This window comes from Cygnus olor, chromosome 6 (genome assembly GCF_009769625.2).
Source record: "Cygnus olor isolate bCygOlo1 chromosome 6, bCygOlo1.pri.v2, whole genome shotgun sequence".
NCBI classification, from domain to species: domain Eukaryota; kingdom Metazoa; phylum Chordata; class Aves; order Anseriformes; family Anatidae; genus Cygnus; species Cygnus olor.
In genome coordinates, this window is record NC_049174.1 from 29315526 (window position 1) to 29339783 (window position 24258).

The 24258-nt window shown below is 50.3% G+C and overlaps 1 long non-coding RNA gene across 3 annotated transcripts; it reads left to right on the forward strand.

Moving 5' to 3' along the window:
• The first annotated feature begins 1493 nt into the window (after positions 1–1493).
• LOC121072650 lies at positions 1494–23159 on the forward strand. 3 transcript variants are annotated; one of them, XR_005821351.1, is made up of 6 exons: positions 1494–1946; positions 15704–16246; positions 17728–17847; positions 19713–19832; positions 20250–20396; positions 21760–23159. It is a non-coding gene; the product is annotated as an uncharacterized LOC121072650 (long non-coding RNA). The 3 variants fall into 3 exon arrangements; XR_005821352.1 differs by lacking the exon at positions 19713–19832; XR_005821350.1 differs by lacking the exons at positions 17728–17847; positions 19713–19832.
• The last annotated feature ends 1099 nt before the right edge of the window (positions 23160–24258 follow it).

Sequence of the window (24258 nt, forward strand, 5' to 3'; positions counted from 1 at the left end):
CGCTTTCCGTTTTGCTTAAGGTGTCTTCGTTTAAAATCCGAGTCCTTTTCTCAGAAAACTGTGATGAAACCGTGGCTGCGCGCTGATGGCTTGCTTTGCATCTTCATCACATGAAAGCCTTCGCTGATAAAACACGGGGCGTGCGTGGGGAGAGGTTACTCTGCTGTGGGTGCACAGCGCTGCCTCTCCGAGGGGCTCTGAGGGGCTGGGGGTTGCTCTGCGGCTGTTTCCGCAGGGAGGCACTGCGGGCAGCGGGTTTGAGAAGAGGAGGGGGAAATGCTGCTTTTTTGTGCCTTCCCTGTGAGGGTGGGGAAGAGGCACAAAACTCCACCGCGGCCTGCGTGAGACGCTTCTACTGCAGCAAAACTTCACGGGAGCCTGCAGCGGTGGGGGCGATGGATGTGGCTCAGCTCAGGAAAGTCACTGCCGTGCCTCTGCTGGAGGGAAGTACTGCGCAGCCCCTGGAACAGCCTCTCCCTTGCTTGGACATGTCCTGTGCTCTTGGGCAGTTCCTCTGCCCCTACCGTCAGCACGAAGGGGCAAGCTGGCGGGGACGCTCCTGCCACAACCAGCTCCACAACCAGCTGAGGGCTTGCAGCGGGCTGTGAGAGCTGTTGTGGGAAGGTCTGGTACCAGCTCACGAGGTGCCACTAAAAGCAAGCGCGGGTGGTCGGCGTTTTGCCTTTTGTTCCCCATTCAGCGTGCTTGGGGTACGATTCCGTGCCTTTCTCTCGTTTCTAGTTGTTGTGATACAACTGCCCTCTGTCTGTGCTCTCTTCGTCAATGCCCAGACCGTGATTAAAGCACGTGGTTTTGATTAAAGCCTTCCCACCTGACATGAAATAGCCGCTCATTAGCAGGTGCAGAGAGGATACATCTTCACTGCCTGGATATCCCTATGTGATGGCACAGGTAGCTTACCAAAAGTGATGTCTACTCCTGCTGACAAAACTGTTAATTCCCCTGGGGATTCGTATGTGCGGGGGGGTGGAAGAAAAGGGGAAGACAAGATCGGGACGGGGTTTGGCGTTTGAGCTGGTCCTGCCTCCCAGGAGCTCCGTGGCTCTCTCCTAGTCCCCTGAGCAGGACCTTTCCGTGCCGCTGAGCCTCCGGGCTGCCGGCTCAGCGCCTTTCCTCGGCGTGAGGGCAGGGAAGAAGGTGGCGAGGGCAAGAAGTCGAGAGCCAGAAGCCGAGGGCACGAAGCCGAGGGCTGCTGCGGTCGGGGCGATGCTGCGAGCGGCCAGCGGGCGCCACTGCCGCGCTGCGGCTGGGGGCTGCGCCTGCCTCCGTCCCGTCCCCCCCCCCCTTCCCTGCCCGTCTCGGGGAGGGGGGGGGGGGGCCCTGCTCACCTGTCCGCCCCCCCTGAGCTGCTCGGCCCCGTGCTTTTCACGCCCTCCTCGCACAGAGCCGGGTAAGGATTTTGGACCGAAGCTGGGCTCTGCGCCAAGAGGAGGAATAACGGGAGTGGGGAGGCTGGGAAGGGGGGTGTGTGGTCAACGGGCAGGAATTTCTGAAGCTGCTCTGCCGAAACCGTCTGTATGCCCTAGGAGGATGTTGTGGCGTTGTATCGCACATTAGAGACTGGTAGAGACTGGTAATCATGGGGATGAGAAGCCTCAGCCACAGGTGTTGATGACCCCTCCTGCGAGCTGTGACTTGGAGCCGGCGTGAACTCAGCCCGCAGGCAGGCATTCCCTTCTGGCTTTGTGTGAGAGCATGGCAGCTAAAAGTGATGGGCACCGTTTTTACGGAGCGCGTCCTGGTGTGATTTCTCATTTCCACGAACAGCAAAGGTCGTGGCCTCACTGCACGCTTGGCTGCCTTCATCCCTGTGTGAGACCAAGAGGTGCCCGTTGTCTTCCTGAGCTCCTCCAAGTCTCTTTCTCCGTGCTGCACCCTAGGGAGACTCACAGCAGTTTCTCCAGAATCAGGAGCAATGAGTGCAGGTGAGTGACCTTCCTGGGGCAGACATGCCCTGTCCTGGAAGACATATCTATGTCTCTCCCTAGCAAGAAAGGAGCTTAGTGATGAAGTTTATTGCTGGTTTTACAGCTCAGCACATTGGCCAACGAGAGAATCAACCAGGGCTGGGGTATGATGTGAGGGCCACTGTCGCGGGCTGCAAGCCACCACCTGCTTTTACGTGTCGTCCCAGCTTCCAGCTGCTGTTCGTCTCACCTGGAGGTTCACCAGCTCCCTTTGGGGACACAAAGCATCATAGAGCTGGCGGCACAGCTCTCACCAAATTGGGCAGGCGGCACCTCTCTGTTCCCTGGCTGTGCAGCATGGCTCACGGCTTTAGGAGAAATGATTCCTCAAAGGATGCTATGAAATAACACGCAGTGGCTCAGGGTGGCAGAGGATCACAAGCTTAGGATCAGCCCCAGTGCTCTGCAAGTGGGCAGTTGCCATCGGTAACATGCCCTTGCTCTGTGTATTCGATCCTTAGCGGATGTCTTTTGAGGCATGGAGTGTGGCGGGGTTGTGGATATGCCTCAGGTGCCCTTATTAGATGCCTGGATGCATTTTGAAAATGGCTGCTTAGAAAATGTCTAATTGCTATTCCACATATTCAAAGTGTTTTTTTCTCTTGACAAGGCTTTGGCATGCCTTGGATTGCTAAATATACTTTCCTCTTGCAAATTCTTGGCAGGGATCTGTGTACGGAATCACGCCAGGCAGTCTCTTCAAATGTTAACAAGCTCATCGGTGTGGCTTTCCCAGCACAGGGCTTGTGCTCCCCCCTCCCATCCCCCCCAAAACCAGCCCTTCTCCTTTCTGTACAGTGTTGCTCCAAGCATATGAACATTGGCAGCTCTGCAAGAAAGGGTTTCTCTAACCAGAGCTGAGAAAAACTCTCTTTGGGTGTTCAGCAGCTTGGTGTCACTGCCCTGCTCGGGCTCCTGGGGCTCCTATGAGTTGTGTGGATTTTGGGGTGCATCTGAAAAACCCAATCCATTTCCTCTCCTCCCTTGCCCTGTCTTGCTTTTCCCTCTGATTTTAGCAAGCTGGACCATATCCTTGCATGGCAATCATAAATTTGATGTCTTTCTTTCAGTAGCCTATTAGCAAGTGAAAGAGCTTGCCCACTCCCTCTTTGTTCCCCCCAGTGTGCATACTGGTGCAGAAGCGGTGCTGGAGCTGGTGCCTGCAGCCGGGCTGATGCCCAGAGCTGCAGCACAGAGCTTCAGGCCTGGCCTGAGCATCTCCCTCTGCCCAAGCAAAGGGCAGTGCTGCTACGACACCTCAAACTACAAAAGCAAAGAAAAGGGGGAGAAGCCAGCACAGCATCGCCCAAACCCCAATGTCTGCCTAAAAGAAACCTCCTCGGGCTCTGGCGTCCATCAATGTCAGGCCACAAAATTCCTTTGAGCTCTACCTGGGCCAGTCTTGCAGCAGCATTTGGAGAACCAAAGGGTTGGCTTCCTCTTGAGCTTTACCCACCTCTTTTTCTTCTCTTGTCCTGTATTGCTCACCTCCTGCTATGCATCCCTGTTCCTCTCCTGACCTAGAGCATGAGCAGCATCACTGGGAAAGCTCCCGAGCTTCCCTGTGCACAGCTAAGGAGAAGCATGTTCAGACCCGGCTGCACCTCCAGGGCTCTGCTGGCAGCATGCCCCAACCCGAGGGATGCACCTGATTTCTCAGCAGGAAAGGCAAACCAGAGCTGGCCTCCTCCCCAGCTCTGCTGTGGTGCGCACTGTCACGGCTGCCCCTTGCCCCTGTGGTGGCGGAAGGGGAGCTGGCCTGGGTTTCTTATTTTTGTGCAATTAGAGGCACGTTCTTGCTAGGTTGCACCAGCAGAGGCTTTGGGCTGCGCTTTTGAAATGTGAATGATGTAAAAGATTCCCTGGAATTTGCTCTGCTTCAGATGTCCTCTTCTGGCCTTCAGACATCTAATGGATATGCTTTGGGACCGTGTGTTTCTGCTCAGGCTGAAGATGTTAGACACCCCTACGTTCAGAGTCCTACCTACTCTTCATGGCGAGAGCATGGCAAGAAGGGGATGTGGGGAAGCTGCTGCGGAGGAGACTGAGTTGTGGGGCCACAGAGCCTGTGTCCATCCTGTCACAGCCAGGTGGGCAGAGGGTGGACAGCCAAGAGCAGACCTTGGCACAGAAGACACCATATACGAGGCATCTGGAAGGGTGGTCCAGGCCAGGTGATGACTTCCCCCTTTTACACTCGGTTGCTTCTTTTCCGTGCTCTCTCTGCTTGGAGCTTTCTGATTTGGGCCCATTCCTGCAACATGGGGCTGTTTACCTGGCATGAAGAGGACTGCCTCTCATGGATCCTCTGGCTCTCTTGTTAACGATGACTTCTCTTTTGTATTTTGTTCACCAAAATGGAATATTTTCAGCCTTGACTCACTGGGCTTTTCCGAAGGGACCTCTGTCCACACCAGGGAATACTTATTTATAACTCGTGAATTTGGAGTCTGGAATTTGCTCTGTGACCTCTCTCCATTTCTTTGATTAAGTCTAATATTGTAAGAGGAACATTGTATTCTGCAGGCCTGGCCACCCTGAGACAAACGTCCTTCAAGTCACTGCTTTGTTCTCCCCTTCAGGCATTTTTGGAACAGCTCCAGTTCTTTGAAAGTGTGAAGAGAAGACCCAACTCTTCCAAATAAATATTATTTCACAGGAGATGCTAAGCGGTGAACTAAGAGGGCCATTGGCTTTTTCACTCAATAAAGTTCTTCTGAGCCACCACCTACTACTGGGCCTCACCTTTGAAGGGAGAAGATTTGATACAGAGCAGGATTCTCTGATATCCCATTATTTACAAGAGACAATGTGCACAAACTGGAACACAAGAAGTGCTGTCTAAGCACCAGGAAGCACTTTGCTGGGCAGGTGATGAAGCACTGGCACAGGTTGCTCATAGAGGCTGTGGAGTCTCCTCCTTGGAGATCTTCAAAAGCCACATGGACACTGTCCTGGGAAATCTGCTCTAGATGCCCCTGCTTGAGCAGGGTTTGGACGAGATGGCCTCCCGAGGTCCCTTCCAACCTCAGCCATTCTCTGATTCTGTGATCCCAGCTGTGGGGCCACATTGATTGCCTAAAGATAGGAACCCGGTCTCTAACAACTATGTCTGTTTCCATTCAAGCTGTTGGATTTGAAAACGTTTTTACTGTAATGGATTGAACTTGAGATTAAAAGGAACATTTAAAACCTTAATTGCAGAGCAGACCCAAGTCATGAAAGGGAAGAAGAGGAACAAATAAATAGTCCAGGCATTAAACAACTGATTTTAACCTTAGCATGCTGAAACTGTTATTCTTTGTGCATGAAGAAAAAGAAGAAAATAAATACAAGTTCCTATAGCAAGCAGAGATGTTTATTCCAAAGTGGACCCACCTCTGACAAAAATGTTACATATGCCATGGTTGTCCTTATGAACCTCCAGTGAAGACTATGCTGGTGCCTATCAAAATGAAGAAAACAGTCAAAGAAAAGGTGGGTGATGGACCATCAGGCAGATACGGAAGCCTAAAGAAAGTGCTTTGTGATCTGATTATCCTGGAAGCAATGCTTGGCAGCTTAAGATGATGGTGCCTTTTACAATCTGGGCCTTAGGCAGAGATGGGTTATTTAACATTGCTCTCTTGCAGACTCCAAGGCAGTAGACATGGTGGTAGAGCTGCCAGTTGCCTTACTTTTTCTTTTATTTCAAAAGGGTAGACATTGGTGGTCAGGGTAGTTGTAAGTGGGGATCAGACTACTTCGTTTGGCCAACGTGCTGTCCTCCCTTTTTTTGCTGCTCCCCCTTTCTTCTGTGTTCCCACCTTACGCACATTCTCCTGGGGGGATGCAAGGTCCTCGAGGCATAGAACATCTCACTTCGCTCATCTTTGGAGGACTTAGCATAGAGGAACCTGCCTACTGTCTGTCTTTAACCTCTGTTGCTCACCTGGATGATAGAGATCACCCAAGCTTTTGAGAATATGTGTCATGAGTGTTCCCCGCTGTCACCGCAGGAAGATGACACGTTTCTCAAAGAGAGAGCTTGCTATCGCCTGCAGAAAAAGGGGTTATGTGGAAATGAAAGAGACTCTGGCTTGTGGTCTTGCTCTAAATCAGCTGCATTTTTAATATTCAGAAGCCAACAAAGATGAAAGACTCCTGGTCAACCTCTCCACTCCCTTGGAAAAAAAATACAAAGACTTGATAAATATTTTGCATTAATAAATTCCATTTGTCTTATAAAACAAAGTTTGCCAACTACCAAAGCAGGGAAAATATTTTACATAACTCAGAGTACGACGTCTAAAAGGTTGCTATGAGCCTGGTTTGAACAACTCTTTCCACAACCCAGAATGTGAAGGAATGCTAAGCTTCACTCAGGCTAGGACCAAGCTTGCTGTGTGTGCGTGTGCTTTTCTGCAGTCTGGTTGATTTTATTGCAGTGGAAGTAGCAGGCTGGCTGCCTTCTGGTCAGCAGAGGCCAGCAGGTGAGAGGTAGGCCATGGAAAAAGAGAAGAAGGCCCAAATGCAGCCCAAAAGTTGTTTGTGAACCCCAAATGATGTCCCTCACTGTGCTGTGGGAACGTTGCTATAAAAGGCATGAAAAGCACAGCTGTCTACTATTATTGTTTTGTTATTAATTTTTAAGAGCGATGGTGATTAACCAGTGGAGCGGATTCCCTGGGGATGTTTCTCGGTCTGGACTACTGAGGCTTTCTGATTCTCGGGGCAGGGACTGAGCACTGGCTGTTCCTGCTGACCCAGACAGGGTCTACGTGATGGGTTGTATCATCCTGCTGCTCTGTTTTCTCAGCAAGCAGTGGAGTGGTGGTGATCGGCCGCTGTGTCTAGGGGACCCACGGCAGCTTCTTCTTGCCACTTGCAAGCCCATGCCCTTGGTCTTGGCTAGCACTTCCAGGCATACAGAAATATGCATTGTTATGGGGGGTAGAAGGATGAGGGACCCAAGCGTGAGGATGAAGCTCTGGGTTCACAGGAAGCTGCATGAGGAGTTTTACATGCAGAAAGGAGAGTGAACCACCCCCTTGTTCCCCCAACCACATGTCCTTTGAGCAAGGAAGGGCTCTGAGGGTGCAGAGCACATGATTTGCAGAGTTGACAGTCCTGGGATGATGTAGGGCCAAAGAAAGGTGGTCTACCTCCTCCTTTCTGACCTAACTGCCACTGGAGAAGGAATTGCAGCCAAGTACGTAGGGGCAAGTGAAGGTAGAAGAGAGAGATCTGTCAAAGGTTGGTTTCCTGATGTAGTATCCTTACCACGGTGATAACCAGGCTTTCTAGATGTGCTCTTGGCTCAGTAGGTACTGTGTTTTAGGTACTAGTTTTAAAACTAGTACCTAAAACTCGGTACTAGTTTTAACAGTCAAGGTGACCATGGGACAGATGAGGTCTGCCTCCAAATGACAGTCATGAAACCACTCAGGATTTGGCACTCAGGAGCACTCTAAACCAAATATGGTCTTCTGATTTTGTAGGGTACACATCATCATTATGGCTAACCAACCTCCCTCCACCCTTCTTGTCAGGCCCCCGTCATTCTTCTCCTGGGTTATCAGCTTGGCTTGGAAAATCTGGGGTTGTTTTTCTTTGCAATTAGGTCCATCTCCTGGCCACCTGTGCCTACCCCCTTGAAGAGGAGCTGGCTGCAAGTTTTCTCATTCTTACGCTTGTCCTTGAGCCTCCCTTTGCCCTGGGCCATCTGCTACCAGTGAACCTAGAGGGAAGGATGCAACCAAAGGCTCCCAAGCCTCTGTCAGTGTCAAGGATGGCCAACGCCATGGGTTAAACCTTGCAGAAAATGAGGGCTGCAGCAACACTGGGTGCACCAGCATTGTCTTGGAACTCATCTCTCCGAAGCATCAAAGACCCTAGACGTACCTCTTGGGATGTGCATGCCAGGAAGATATGTCATGGCTCGAGCCTCATGGGAAGCAGCCGTTCCCTGTTGGGAAAACATCTGATATAGACGGCTAAGGATTTATCCTGAATTGGGGTGAAAATTTATTTACAAATCCCAAACAATGTCTCTAGCAGAGCTATGGGAATGTTGCTATAAAAGGCACGAAAGGCCCAGCTGTCTACGATTATTGTTTTGTTGTTAATTTTTAACAATGAGGGTAATTACCCATTGGAACAGATTCCCCCTGGGATGTTTGCTGGTCTTGGGTATTTAAACTATGAGATCCTCAGAGCAGAGACGTGTCTAGGGCAAAGTGTACGTTCAACACCGAAAACCGCAGCGCCTTCAGCCATGGCTTGTGCAAATCTACTTTCAATTGCGCGGCAGCAGTCTGGGAGGGCGCGTGTGGCCAGACACGCTGTCTCAGTGGAGGGGTGTCAACTCCCGCTAGGGTGGCAGTAAGTCTTGGGAAAACCTGGAGAGCTGGGTAGCCCTGAGCGCCTGAAGTCTTTCTCAATTTTGTCAGACTGGTATTTTACAGCAGCACGTCTTCAGACTGTTTCTAGCGAAGAACAATTAGCGTTTGTTTTAACAGAGATTGAGACTCTTAGGAAAGAGTTTCAACAGCTGAAGGATCAGCCCTTGGTCACCCAGGGCTTTTTTCTTCCCCTCTCCCCTCCCCAATAGGCTGTGCAAGTACCTTCTCTTTCAGGAATTGGTTCTGAAGCAAACGGAGACGTGCCACTAAATTATATCTCTGGGCAGAAAAGCAACACCAATCTGGTTAATTGATTTTGTAATGCAGGGGACGGACCCCCCCTTGCCCTGCGTGCAGTCACGCACAGACTCCCTGGCATCTAATTAATAACTTGCAGTTAAGCAGTGGCTACTTCCTTGCATCATTTCAACACGGTTGCCAAGTGGAAAATTGAAAACCAAGAGAGAGCCAAAGAAACGACGACAACAACAACAACAACAACAAAGGTTTAAAGTTCTAGGAAATTTCACTATGTGAGGTCAAAATTCCTTGCGCGTTCAAGGGCTGTGCTGTTCGCTGGCAGGAGACTCTGGTTAAAACGGCAAGACCCTTTCTATGCAAAGCCCTGCTCTCCTAAAGCTGCTTCTCTTTGACTGGAGTTTCTCAGCCCTAAAATGCAAGTGTATTTGGGGAAGGGGAGGACGTGGAGAGAATGTGGGACTGGGTTCAAAGAGAAGTCCAAGGAGGGTTTTTCTCTTGCTTGAGGCTGTACGTGCTCTGCAGGAGGGGGCAAGCAGGGAGGGATGGCAAAGCAGAGCTCCTAGAGCAGAGCCAGGAGGAGTGTGGGGTGACACAGCTAAGGGATTTGCAGGGCAGAGGGTATTCACACATGGGCCTACAGCCAAGGGTGGCCTGGTCCTAATTTTTCTGGATATCGAGGAAAGCATTGGTCCATGAGCCTCTCTTCCCCATTTGCCTGTCAGCAGCTGGAGGCAAGGGGTGTGCTTGGCCTGTTCATGGCACAGAAGGGCTTTCCTCTGGGCTGAGGGTTTTTAGCACGGCCCTGTTAGAAAACAATAACAAGAATGTCTCGTGAGTTAGGTTTTCCACTCTTTTATGCTGCTAGCCCTGGGGAAGAAATGGGGCGTGCAGCATTGTTGGCACAGCCAGAAGTACCGCAGCTATCAACAGCTGAACTGAGGACTTGGATTTTTATGTGTCTTTGTGCTTGAGGTTATGGGAGACGTGAGGGGAAGGGGCCCAAGGGAAGGCTGGTGTTCAGAGCGTATGACGAGCTGTTTCTGCTTTGCTTGCCTTTCCTCTGCCTTCTTTTCTCCACGGTGGAAGCCTGTGGAGGCTCGTGCTTCTAACTTTTCCCAGTAGTCTTTATGAGGTTGGCAGTTCCAGGATCTGTGTGGCTGGAGACTTGCAATTGTTTGAGGGATATAAGGCATATAAGATCAGCAGTCTCAAAAACGTGACCTATGAGCAAAGTCTGAAGGATCTGGAGAAGGAAGGGCTTTTTTTTAAATATGCAAGAGGTTGCTGTAAGGAGAAGGGGTCTCATCAATTCCCTGTATCCAAGGCAGAGCCGACACAATGTGATGGTTGAAACTGCAGCAAGGGAGATACAAGTTAGGTGTTGGTTGGCCATACTTTGAGTCGGGGTTGGAGCAGACACCTGCAGAGGTCCTTTCCGGCTTCGGTTATTCTACAGTTCTGTGTTAGGAAACAACTTCCCAGCAGTGAGGATGGCCATGTAGTGGAGAAGTGAGGTGCTCAAATTGTCAGCTCTGGTAGTTTTTAAGCTGGAGGTGAGGCGAGCACTTGTCAGAAGTGGCTCTGGTAGAGCTGATGCTGTTTGGAGGTATGAAAGCAGACTGTCCTCCTGAGGTCTCTTCTGGTTTTGGCTTTGAAGAACAGCAGGTCCTACTTCTCAGCACTGAGCCCTGAGGGCATACTCCATTCCTGCTTGGAGGAACTTGAGATATACAGACACCTGACATCAGATAAGATAGGGAAACCTGTGAGGCTGAATGGTTTCATCAAGAAAAATGCCATTCCCCATGTTCACCCTCCTGGCTTGTGGATTTTCCAGAGAGGGAAGGAAGAAATTCTGTGGGTGACTCATGGCCTCCATCTAAAAGCCCCAATAACGCTGTGTTGAATCACTGAGCAAACACAGACAGAGCTGCAAACAATACCCAGAAATATCGGCCTCCTTCCTCTGCTCCCATTTCAGGGGCTTATTACTAAATCTAAACCAGGGGCTCTCAGTTCTTTTTGGGGAGGTATGTTTAACAGCATGCACATATCACCAGCCAGATCTCTTCCTCTTTGCCCCGAGTCTTTGTATGTGAAGCAGTGATGGGGGGCCTGTAGCTTCTTGCAGCTTCTTGCTTCTGTGGGATTTCCGTGGGCTGAGCGTGACTGAACGGCTGCAGTCCTGGGGATGAGAAATGCCTCACACCCCGCTGGCATCAAAAAGGGATTACTGCTCCCCTGCCTGATGCGTTTGTTTAGTGCCCATTCCATGAGGCTGCTTCTTGCGCTGTTTTCCTTGCAGGATATGACTCTGTGTGTGTAATTAGCCAAGAGACATTAGCTTAGTGACTTGTGCGTGTCTGAATTAGGCCCAGCCCCATCTCAGACTGCTGCCTTCTCCCTCACCTTTCTCCTGTCTGGATATTTCTAATTCTCTCAGAGCCGCACAAACTGCTCTCTCATCCTCATCCCAAGGGGCTGGATGCAGACAGTGCCTCTTGCTGGTCCCCAGCCAAAGAAACCCTGCTATCACACATAATTATCTCCTTGACTCATCACGACTTTTATTGCCGCCACCCCCCCCTTTATTTTTACAAGTTTGATTTGCTCTTTCAAAGCTATTGTTTCCAGCCCTGTATTCCCAGTGGCTCCAGAGGACTGCAGTGTATCCATGCAGGCATTACTGGAGCAGGCTCTGTGGTCTGTTTTGTGCAAGAGTTCAGACTGAATGATCGTTTTGGTCTCTTCTGGCTGGTTTCTGAGCTGTGGGGTTAGGATGAGGGAGAGAAGTATCTGGCCAGTGGGCTGCACTGGTTGGAAAACAGTGCTGGAGCAGTCCTTCACTGAAATGTAGGCCTCATTTTGAGGCCAAGGTCTTGACCACCTCAAATTGTCCACAGCTGCTAGCTGAGGGGTGGCTCAGATAAGGTGACATAGACACTGATCACTTGGTCTCCTGAACAGTCCCGGTGCTAAGAGTTTTCAGGAGAGCAAGAGCAGGTCTCACAGGGGAATGCCCATCCACTGTTCTTGACCACCACTGAAGGAGAAACCAGCACATCTGTTGGTGAGTTGTGCTGACAGGTGATTCCTTCTGCTAAGCTGATTTCTAGGCTGAATTTGGCCATTTTCAGCTGCTATACCAGGGACTGCATTATGTCTCTCACTGGAAGGCTCAAGATCTCCCTGTTTTTACCAGTTCTCTTCTCCACAAGCACACGTTGCCTCAGCCAAGTGACCCTGGGGTTGTGTCACTGACAGGCTGAGAGTCTCCCACATACCCTCAGACTTGAAGTTACATCTCTGAACCTGTCCTCCCTCCGTCTTTTGTTCTCAGTCATTTTCTTTCCTGTACACTCCAGCACCAGTTCCAAAACTCAGCCCCACAAACGTGTCTGCAAAGGGCACTGATAAAAGCCAGGCTACCCTTTCCCCATTCCTGGCTGGACTGGAGCTTGTGCTGACTCAGCTACTCAGCTTCGCCTCTGAGCACAAATGGATTAAGCTTCTAGAGCCATCAGCGTGGAAATGTTTGCAGGGGCCAGACCAGCACGACATCATCTATGGAAAGAAAGGCAAGAAAATCCAGGTGCTTTGTGGGCTTGCCTGTGTAAAAGCATGGTCAGACAGCTCATCTGAGCTAGCCATTGTCTGCCTAATGCCACCTCTGGCCCTTCCCTTAAATGTGGGGGTAAGAAGGGTGATGAGTATTTTGGATGCCAATAAATCACTTTACCTTCATCACCTTTATCTGAGGTTTTGCAAAGTTCTGGCCTCATGAGAGGTGTCACTGGGCCTACAGAAGTGGCAATACCCTCCACAGTTCCTCTTTCCATGCCCCTCTTCCCAAAGTTAAGGACACTGAAGTCACCATCTGCAGTTCAGTGAGGAGAGACCTGTACTTGCTCCCTTGAAGGGAGCAGAGGAAAGCAGGGCCATGGGGGAAGACTTGCTTCAAGGCTTTCTCTCTGGGCAGTTTGTGTATGCCAAGGAGCCAGCTGTGTTTCAGAAGGTGGTCTGAGATCCAGTCCGAAGCAACAGAAAGATAAGTGACAAGTTCATATCTTTTATTTCCTTGCCGATTTTCACTTCTAAGGTAGATTTGGTAAAGCATCAGCTTCAGGCTTGACACCAGGAGGAACAATCTGAATTAATTTACCTATTCCTCTTCTAAAATCTCTAAGATCTACCAGTTTATTGTCATCCTGGGAAGCACTGTGACATTTCTCTTATTGCTGACTATATTGTTCCTATTAAAGAGTGTCAATCATTCGATGCAGCTAGATATAAATCAAATGCATTCCTTTCATTGATGTAATTAGTGAACAGAAGGCGTGGGGGAATTGTAAAGCTGTTGAATTCTGCAAATTAAGGCCTTCAACAGCAGCAACAAACCCCTGACTATAATGAAAAGAGCAAAGACGTGTCAATCTTGTTTAGTCACCTGGTTAGAGGATGCAGGTTCCCTTACTGACAGTTTCAGAGTGTGACAGGGTAAGAATTTCAGATCCAGTAGCTCCTGTGGAACTGAACCCATATGAACTATCTCAACTGACATGCTTCTAAATTTCTCACAGGAATTGTTTATCTAGGATGAAAACCAGTCCTTTTTGTGAAATTGAGCATTTCAGCAAGGCACGTCTCTTTCTGATGATTTTTTTTTCCTAGATTTTTCATGGGAAAATGACAAAAAAAAAAAAGAAACCCGAACAACAACACAAAAACAATCCACGGTTATTTATTTATTTATTTATTTTAAGATAAATTTATAGGTCTTTGCTAAAAACTGTGGATGATTTGTTTCTTCATCCTAAACCTGAGAAATATATTCAAAGTAGGTCAATGAAAATAACATTTGTTTTATCAGGAAGAGCAACAACATTTTAATAATAATTCTTCCCAGCCAGCTTGGCTAATTGCTCATTAAACCACTGTTAAAAGCCCTAGAGAGGAACATCATCTCTGTGCTTAGGTGGCACCAAAGCCAGCTGCTTGGAAGGTCCCACTTGTATAGCTGGGTGATGGTGCCACAGCCGAGCTGGCTAGACTCCTTTAGCTGCACACTCCTGTGATCGAGTCTTGGGGTTTTGGCCCCCGGGGGATTCCATTGCACCGTGTGCGACCCCAGTTTGTGCAAAGGCCCCGGTCCTTCTACGGCTCTAAGGGAAAGGAGGTGGGGAGGGCTGTCCTGGGAGACAGGCAGGGAAGCTGCCAGGAGCACGTGGAGCAAGGACTGGACTCTGGTCCTCAACTGCTCTGTGCATCTTCCTCCCCCAGAGGGCATCAGGGGTCACCTCTGGGCACACCTCTCAGGGCCTGGTTTTCCCCAGGTATGTGGGCTTGGGTTCACTGCTGTTGGCTTTACTTGTGGGCTCTCCCTGACCCGTGGAGTGAACTATTCCCAATAAAAAAAAATGTAAACAAATCCCATAACAAGCACCTTTATGTCTTTTCCTCTTCCTGACCTTGAGGACAAAACTCCATTTAAGCCTATAGCCATCTTCAAATGGTTAAGACTGTGTCAAAAGCAGGGTTTATCCTTTTTGTTTGTTTGTTTTAATGGACAAAGCAGCCCAATCTCTCTGCCCTTAGAGCCTTACACTAAAGCTTCACAGGTGTCAGACAGGGCTGGCTGAGCCCTCGTTGTGCCTGGCCTCACTGCTGCGATGGTGTTTTGGGCTGCCAGCGAAGGAGTGAGAAGGTCAGATGAACACAAATGCATCCGTTCACGTGTAATTCCTTATCCCACAAACACCAGGGCCAGGTCACCCTGCTGCTGGTGGGTGTTCTCCAAGGGGTTCAGAGGGATGGAAAGGGTAAAAGGGGTGCCCGGGCTGCAATGAGCCAGGGATAGAGGCCAGGCTGTCACATACACAGGTCTCCAGGGCTTTAACCTCCAGACCACAGCTCTCAGCTCCTTCTGAAAAAGGACAAAGCTGCTCAGCAAAACTGTGGAACTGGGAGGCTTGTGGGCTGAAATGAGTCCAAAAGACATATTAACAAGCATGAGAGGCCTGTGATGAAATAGCTAAGGTATTAATGCAGCCAGAGGCTGGTAATGAATACAAGAAATGCCCACGTTTACCCAAGAGGTCCCAAAGGTCTCTTTGCCCAGAACATTGTGATCCTTAAAGGAATATTTTAAAGTTACACTGCAGGATTAGGGCTCTAGGAACAAAATCTGAGCTGATGTGGTCTCTTGGCTGCTCTGACCTCTTGGCTGATGAGACCCCATTATGAGCCTTGTGCTGTTTATTATCCTCTGAGGTTTATCACCCAGGGGCCACTCCGAGCCCTGTCAGATGTAGGTGCCCCCTGGCCCCTGTGGACTGCATGAGTCTCTCACTGTGCCCTATGGATGTGATGGAGATACCAAAGCTCTTTTTTTCAGATGAGACTCTGTCATCTGGTGGCAGAGAGGATCCTGAATGCTCAGATATAACTTGGTGATGTACAAAATGCCTTCCAATACTCCCCCCTCTCCCCATCTCTCAGCTGCTGGAGGAAATCCAGGCATGCAAAGCATGGGCCAGCACAGGCTGAACTGCCACCATCATGTTTCATCTGCACTGCTTTTTCTTGGTGCTTTTCCATTATTTCTCTAGTGCTCAGCAGCCATGGAAATGACCCGCTGGTGCTTAGCAGAGCTGGGCTGCAAGGGGAGGATGTGAGCTGGAGGATGGTGAGTGCAGACAGTTGTTGAACAGCTGAGCACCTCTGGTTTCGGCTATGATACAAACACCATGGTGGTGAGAAAACCAAAACAGGTTTGATGGATCTTCCTCTAAAGTTAATTCCAAACTAGTGCCCATCTGGCCTGTTTTTTGGAGAGCTGAACCCAGCTTTTAGGAGTAACTCAATGAAGTCTTGCACTTTTTTGACCCATACAAGGGAAACAGTCCCATTCTTGGTGTGGGAAGGTCCTGTCTGCCCCTGAGGCTGCACCCACACTGCTCAACCCAGGGCTGGGTCTCCTTTAGCTTTTCTGTTCCTGAGTAATTGCTCTTTATTTATTTATTTATTTATTTATTATTATTATTTTTAATATATCTCTTTTTTCCCATTCAGGTTGCCCCAATGAAGAAGAGTTAGTGAGAGGAGGCCTCACCTGGTACTGGACTGCTTGGCATAAAAACAACAATACACTGTTGTTATTTAGTGCACCTGATGTGATAGTCCTTACAGCCATTCTTTGCTTCAGTCGTTTACAAGCCCTGATTTCAGTCCAAAACAAGCTTCCTTGAAATAAAATAATCATTTTCCAGTCTTCCTGTAGAAGCCAAAAGTATTTTAAGTTGGCCTGGTCTGGCCTAAATACAAGGTGGGGAGGGGGTCGGTATGTTGGGGACATTTTAGTAATGAGAGGAAGAATGTGAAAGGAAGGATTAAACCCGGTGTTTTATGTGTGTTCATTGAGTCAATTTATAAGGTGCCTTTTGCAAAATATCTTGAGCGCTGCATGAAAAACCACAAAGCAAAATATTTTAAAAATCTGGACGCAAAGCCAACATGTCCCAGAGTACAGCCAGGCAGCGGAGGAGAACCTGGCACCAGGCGAAGTTCTCTAACCACTGGGCACCAGCAGAAGGACATCCGTGGCTGTGGGGCAAGGTGAGCCACAAAGGGAAGGATCTGCTCCTGAAAGCCAGCCAGGAGGGTCTCTGTGGGCAGCCAGGTGGCAAGAGCAGGGCCCTATGTGAAGGACGGGGTGGCTCAGGCTGTCGTTTCTCCTCCAAGCAGTGCTGGGGTGAAGGACTCTCTGGAGTTGGGATGACCCCGGCTGAGCTGGGAGGCCTGGAGGTGACCCACTGCGAGCCCAGATGGTTCACAAGTGGTCTCCCGGGCAGGAGCTGCCCTGGTGGAGGATGTGCCAGGGAGGACAACCGATGCCCCCTCTGCGCTGCATCTTCCCCAGCACCGCTGCCTCTGGCCCAGTTTCAGCGAGAGGCCAATTAGCAGCCTGTTACAGTAATTTCACCTGGCCACGGCGCAGGCACAGCTGTTCGTGGCAAGGCGTGTGTTACGGGTTTTTCTTGCTCGTAGTTGAAGGTCAGGGTTAGTGTTGACTCTGGCAGGCCGCGGCCCTGACGGCCTCTTCCAGCTGGATGCGCGGAGCCTCCCCCCGCGGCCGGCGGCTCGGGGCTCTGCTCAGCCCTGCCACAGGGCTGCCACGCAGCCTGGCCACGCTCCCCGACCCTTCGGGAAGCACACGGGACCCCGGCACGGCGAGGAGCACGGGCAGGACTGAGGTTAGGGAGAGCGCTTGGCAGTCACAGGTGGCTGGGTGAACTCCGAAATGGCCTTCGGGGCAGGCACGTGACAAATATTCTGCTGAGGATTTGGCTGAGGTAAAGACCTCAGGGCAAAGGTACAGGGCCTTAATTACGTCCCTTTCTCGGTGTTTTTTAAGGGTGACAAGGAACCAAAAAGGAGTAGGGAAGAAAAATGGCCATGCTGAGAGCTTTAAACAACACGAGCCACATTTTTTAGCATCTGTAGCATAGTTAATTTCCTGATGCAGCATTTCTTCTGAAAACAGTTTGCTGTAATAAAAGTGAAGGAACACCTTGCCTGGGGGGACAGTGATAAATCTGCTGTACGCAAGGACATTAATTTGCTGTACCAGGGACCTGCTGTGGCTCAGGCTGGGGGACATGAGCGAGATCAAGCAGACATCGTGAACAGGGTGGACTTCATCACTCCCTTCCCTACAGTCAACTGCTTGCCTCTCTTCCAACAAGGAGGAGAGCAAAATGCTTAGAAAACAAGAAAAACAGCTTGTAAAACTACAGCTGTTTGCAGTGAGGCCCCAGATAGGACCAGAGTCTGTTTTTAGCTCTTGTTTTTGTCAACTGACTGGAGCTCAAGCTGACAAAGTATCCACTTGGTTCGTTAGGACAATTGCTAAAAACAGCAAGGCTTCAGGCAATCGCTGCTGGGGAAAGGGGTTTGGGATAGGTGTCCCTTGAGAATGGTCCAGGCTCTTTTAGGTTGCCTTCCCAGTGGGAAGAAGACCTCTTTGAAGCCAGAGATACTCTACATGTGATCCATTTTACTGATGCATGATCTGCTTGTCCGTCCATCTGTCCCAGTCTTGGAAGAGAGGTGGTGATAAGAATTATGAATCCCTGTCTTCGTTGGGATCCTGATTGAGAAGCATGGGGCAGTGGCACCCACATGGTGTGAGAAAGGCAGCACCACCTGGCTTTCAGGTAATATTTAGAGACTGTCCTTGCCTTGAGGACTTTATTAGCCAAGAGCAGAGCTGATTTACAGCCTGATTTCTTTAGAAGCATTTGTGTGCCCAGAGCAGAGCGATACTTGTGTGGAAGATGTTAGACTAGGGGCTGATACTTGGCACTGCTGCAAAGCATTGCCGCAGGAGCTGGTTTGCATGCAGGAGGATTTGACCTTGAACTTTCTCCTGCAGTTCAAGCCAACATCCTCTACCCCCTAGGCCTGAAAAATGTTCCTCCCCCTTGTTTTAAAAATACATTTGTTATGTCTAATATCTCTGGCCAGAGCAGTGCTACAGACTTTTACCCGCAGAGCTATGTGGGTCAGGGGTGGGGGGTGATGTGATTTCTGAGTGGCTCTAGCTGGGCTCACTGAAGTCCCCAGCGCAGTTACACCAGCAGAGCTGTACTGCTCTGGGGACAGCTTACTGCGGTCACAGGGACAGTGGCCTTACTGTCCCAGTGTGCAGCACAGCCCTCAGAGGCTTCCTGGGCTCACACTAGGCTGTGGCAGCCTCAGGCTAGCTGTGACATCCACACTGCTTGTTTAAGAGTGGGTTTGAAAACTGGCTGAGATACCCAGAGCTTGGACCTGCTCTGGTTCAAAAGACCTGCCAAGGAGCTCAGGCTCTGGCTGTCTGTCCATCACCGGAGCAGTGCCTCGGATCCACCAGTTTGAAAGCTGCATTATCTTCCCATCGCACCAGCTGTGCCCTTGTCGCTCCTCTGTTTGCCTTCCCCAGCAGAGGCATGTCCCCAGGGCACGGTGCAGCATGGGACAGGCACCTGGGCAAGGCCAAACACCCTGATGAAGGTGCGAGCTAGCTGAGAGCTGCTGCCCATCTCTCCCTGTGACACTGTATTGAGCCACTGCAATGTGCCCTTAGTAGTGCTGCTCCAGTCAAACCCACTGTGGCTGGGAGCTCCACTGGCCCCATACTGATGCTGGGCTTCCCATCCTCTCTGGCACCTCCTGGTTATTCTGGTGTGAACACTGCCCTACCTGCTGGAAGGCTGGCTTCTTGCTGGGCATCGCAGGAGGAAGCGGGGAGTCCATGGCTGGGCTTTGCTGAGATGGCACTTTCGTGCCCCTTCCACTGAGCCTCTCTCTGCTGGCATTGCCTGGCCTACATGGCATTAGAAAGCAGCCCTAAACTCCTTTAGGAAGATAGATCCCCAAATCTTGAGAACCTTGACTAGAAAAATCTTGTCTCATTTTGATGCTGTGCAATTCAGAGGATTACAAGTAGCAAGACAAAGAGGTTTCTTTCTTTCTTTTTTTTTTTTTTTTTTTTTTAACTTACCCTCCACAGCTTTCTACATCCATTGCAGTTTCTAGCTTTGCCATACCTCACGTGTTCAATTTTTCCCTACACCCTCGCCTTGCAGCTACCAGTGCATGCAGCCCTGCAGAAATGTGGTGCTGCACGGTCCAGGAGCCGACTTTAACCCGGGTGCTCTGGATGTTGGACCCGGCTCGCCGAGCCCCTGGCATCCGGCAGAGGGCAAGCGAGCTAAGAGAGCAATCCCGTCCCTGCAGTCCCTCCGGCGCTGCTCGCATCAGGCCCACACCAGCAAACCCAGCAAACTGCCGGGAAACATCCTTTGGGACCGTTTTGGGCTTCCAGCAGATGAGATCTGCTTATCCAAACTCTTTTTTATCCCCTCTCTACCCAGCTGCATCTTGTCATTTCTCCGGCCCAGTAACACCAGCATTTATTCTTTGCTGTGTTGCTGTACTGGCACAGTTTTATATTCAAACTTTTCAGCTATTATCCACCCTTACAAGTGCGGTTAGATGCAAGAAGTGTGTTTTTGTGTTATTTTTGTTTCTGATGAAGCATCTCCTTCTTGCCTGGTCCACTTTGGAGCGCAAGGGCTTGGATCTTGAAGGCAGATTCCCTGGAAAAGCTGCAATTTCCCCAGCCTGCCAGCTGTAAGAAGGAGCAGATCCACCCAAGGTGTGCACAAACATTGCTCAAACTGTTCCTGCTGCTCTTTTATAGCTGTAGTGCATCCCTACATGCAACTGTTACCTGTTACTGCTCCAGCTGGCAGGTATATTGTCCCATGTGCTGCAGGACAGGAGCCTAGCCCTGTTCCCTGCTTTCTGGGGATGTGCATTGCTCACTCTCATACCTGTCTGTGGGGATTCATCAGATTTAACTAAATTAAAACAACAACAACAACAACAAAAAAAAACCTGCAAATTTGAAATAAAGCAGATATTTCTGGCTTTTGGGGAGGGGAGTGATCTCTTTTTGTTCTCAGGACAAATTACTGGTGTGCATCTTCAAAGTTATTTAAAACGTGGTTCAACTCTCAAAAGATGCTGCGGAAGAAGAGCACCAGTTGTTATGCATTTGCTTCCTTTAAAGGTTCAGAATTGGGCTGTACGTGCTGCAGGCTTGGAGAGTCGACAATGCCAGAGGAAACCGTGTACTCATCTGCTATTACATGCCTGTCGTGTCCAGACTCCTGGCTCTCTTAGGGGTTTTTGCAAAATCCCAATGCCTGCAATGAAGGTAAGTAGGTTTTACTCCATCTCACAGCTGTTCTAGTAGGTACAAAGAGAGTAACCCATCTATTGCCTAAGCTAAAGGCCACATTTGCTCTTGGCTGTTCCCATAGTCCTGTGCAGCCCCAGCACAGTGCTGCAGGGACAGACTGACCCACGGGACAGACGGACACTGGAGAAGGATTGAGCCAGCACAGAGCAAGAAAGCTGATTAGCTGATTCTGGCTAGGTGGGTATCCCAAAAGCCAGGGTATTGCACAGGGTCTGGGGAGGTGGACTTGGAGCCTTTGTTTCAGAGCTGTGGGTGAAGGAGGAGAACCTGCATTTGCAGATGGCTCGTTAGAAAAGGTCTCTTTTTAGTGGAACGGGTTTCATTTGGAGCCTGCGAGAGACAATAAACAGGAAGTCCCACAATGACATTTTTATAGAGCTGCTTTGCAGAGCGGGGCTGCACTTAAAATCCAAATTTAGTTTATCTGAGTGGGAGCAGCCTCATTTTTAATGTCCGATCGCTTTCAAAGCAATGTGATGGAACTTGGCTCAGGCAGCTCTGATGTCCATGCAAATCCATGCTCGGGATCCTTCCCGGTATCTCCTCAAGAGCCCTTTAACCTTGCAATGGGCTACACCAGTGCTCATCCTTTAGGACCTAAGCTGAGACGTTTTTGTGAAGGGTTAATTAGTGAGCTGTATTCTGCAGCAGAGATGACTTCATTTTAAGGTTTAAGTAGCTTTTGTACATCAGGCTAGTAAAATTTCCTTGGAAATAAACACAGAGCTATAAACCTAAAATTGTGCTCTACTGTGGAGTGAGACACCAGAATCTGAAATAAAAGGATACAAATTTTTCAGTTAATTACTAACATGTGACAGCAAGTGATGAGGAGAGGCTGAGGGCTGGGTTTGTTCAACCTGAAAAAGACAGAGCCAGAGCTGATTGCTGTACTTGGGTCTCTCAAGCGAGGGTTCAGAGGGGATGGAGCAGGTTTCTTCTCAGAGAGGCACCACGAAAGGATGAGAAGCAACAGACATGGGCTGCTGCAAGGGAAGTTCTGACTAGGTATAAAGGGCATAATTCACAGGGAGAGTGGTTAATCCCACAGAGGCTGTGGGATCTCCATCCCTGGAGATATTCAAAACTGGACTGGACAAGGCTGTGGGCAACATTTTCCAGCTCTGAAGGGAACCTCTCTGGTGGTCTCCAGCGCAGCCCTCTACTTTGTACAGCACCTGCTTGGTTGTGGTGGGAGGCCTCAGGAGGTGCTGGTTGCAGGGTCACCAGGGGACCTCTCCTTGGTGTGGAAGGAGTACACAGCCTTGGGCAGAGGGGACTCACCCTTGTTATTTCTGTCATACATTTTCTTCGGCAGGCTGGCAAGGAAGAGGCGAGCTCATTAGCCCGGCTCCATGTGTGTAAGAGGAACCAGCAAGGTCCAGAGCTACGAGCCAGGAACAAGCAGTGGTGCTTGGGCAGAAGATCCCAGCAGGGGTCCTGCCTGTGGGCTGCATACTGCTGCTTGTGTATAAATGTATAAACGTGCCAAAGAAACGCAGAGACTGGCTGCCACAGGAGTGTCCTGCTGGGGGAACCCACCAGCCGGGTTCCAGGTCTCTGCAGGGCCGCACCAGCACGGGAGGCCTCACAGCTTTACCTCAGTGTGAGACCACCCAGCTCACCTCCTCCCACAGGTGGTGTGCTTTGAAGCCCACCATCGAATCCCCTCAGCTGAGGTCCTGCGTCTTTGTGCCAGGTTCTTAGCTGAGCACCGTTATCAGTCGAGGGGCCGTGATGCTCACCAGGGGACGTTCATCCTTCCTGAGGAGCTACCAGGCAGCTAACAGAAGCGCTTTCACACAGGCCTGGTCCCTGCCTTTCTGCTGTGCTGTTGCTGAGGAGGGCCAGGGCTGTGTCTGGAGGCAGAAGGGCAAAGCTGGCGCTGCTCCAAGGTGCCCCATGAGTGGGAGCTGCCCCCATCCCTGAGCAGAGGTGGGACAGAGCCTGTCTGAGACCAGGGGAGCTGGGGACCTGCAAGCGCTGTGTCCCCTGCTCCTGGCTGCGTCTCCCTGTGTGCCAGCCCCATCTCCAGAAGAGACTCAGACCTGAGAGAGGTGTGAACGCACTACCAGGGCACTGGGGAAGTTCTTGCTTTAGAAACAGATACGGGGCCAAAGGCAGCATGGCCCCCTGTGTTCCCTGGTCCAGGAACAGCTGCTGCTTCCCAACAGCCAGCAGACTGCAAGGGCGTGGGGTTTCCTTTGTGTTAGGGGTAAATTTTGGTGCACCTTCAAATATTTCCATTGCCCTCGGAGAGCTCTGTGCTCCGGGCTGAGATCTGAATGGTCCGTCTTGTCCCCTGCCAATATGAGGCTGTTCCCTGTATTTTTTCCAGTGCTTGTTTTATTCGTCCCATGAGGCAAATAAAATTACTTCCCCTAGGAGGCTTTGACACAGGCAGCTAGAGACCAGCAGCTGGAGTCTTTTCTTGCTACGTACTCGCACCACTCTTTCCTTTGCCTTCATCCTGTTCCATTGTAGCACTTTCCGTGGGCTTGTGTCAGCAATCCCGGCTCCTCACGGGGCTGCAGCCCCTTTCTGCTCCGCTCCCGCGTGCAGTGTTGTTACACAAAGCAACATCGCAGCATGGTGCCGAGGAAAGAGCTGTTTTCTCTCCTGAGTAGATTCTCCAGAGTTGTTATTACTTTTCCAACAGCAAATACAAAGCAAGTGGAAATGTTGGCTGATGCTGCTAATAAAATTCTTGAGCATCTACGTGTGCTTTGAAATGCTTTCACCCCACTGCCCTGCTCAAGGGGTACCAGACACAGGGGAAAGCCTGTCAACATAAACGTCAAAGGGATCTTTGGATTCTCAGATTCGTCAGATTTGACCTAAATCCTCATGGAGGAGAAGGAGCAGGCCGGGAGTCTCTGTGGCTGGAGATGTAAGCAATGTGGTGGCGCTCACACCACCGCAGGGTCCTTTATCCACCCACTTCAGATAAAGATTTGATTAAAGTCGGAATATTTCTGCAAAGCTGTGCTGCTGCCTCTCATTGAGCTGAAAGATATTCCTTCCCCTCCCTCAGCTTCATCTCCTTCATCCTCACCGGGTCCTCTCTCAAAAGCAATTAACCAGTACCGGCTGAAGTCGGGGACATTGCCCACACAAATCCTTTCTGCTCTTGTTTTGTTGTCCCTGTAACCCGAGTCACGGTGCCTGACTGCCCTAGGTCAGTATTTAATCCTTTCTGCATCACCTCCTCCTGGCCAGCTGCTTGGTTTCAAGCTGCTTTTTACCCTTGAGACTAATGCTGGCATCTTGGAGGGATGCTTAGGGATGAGCGAGAGGTTCGGCTACTGGGGAACACCACGGCTTGGAGCCACCACCATGGCTCCATGCCCTCCCACGAACTTTAAGCCTGCTGATCTCTAATCAGTGCTACAGAAACCTAAACAAACGAGCCCAGGCCAAAGCATTCATAATTACTGGCTCAGGCTCACAGATAATGAGTTTAGGGCTGCTCTAAAGACATCTTAGATAGGCTCCATGTAAAGGGACTGGCCTATAATTGACCCTTCTGCTGACATCTGAACTCTGCCCAGGATGAGGCACCTGGGGAGAGCAGTTTGGGGAAGGAGGGGCCGTGGGGCCGACAGGATGCAGATGGGCTGCGCTTTGCTGTGGGTGTGTGGTGAACCCCAGCCCACGGCGCTCTGCAAACCTCTTCCCCTTTGCTCATGGCCAGTTTGCCAAATCTCTGGGGAGAAAGCGAGAGGCTGACCACTGAGCACCAGAGTACATCCCCGCAGCCTTCCTCCTCACCGCCTTCCCTTCCTCATCACCTGCCCCTCTCCTGGGCAGCTCTGGG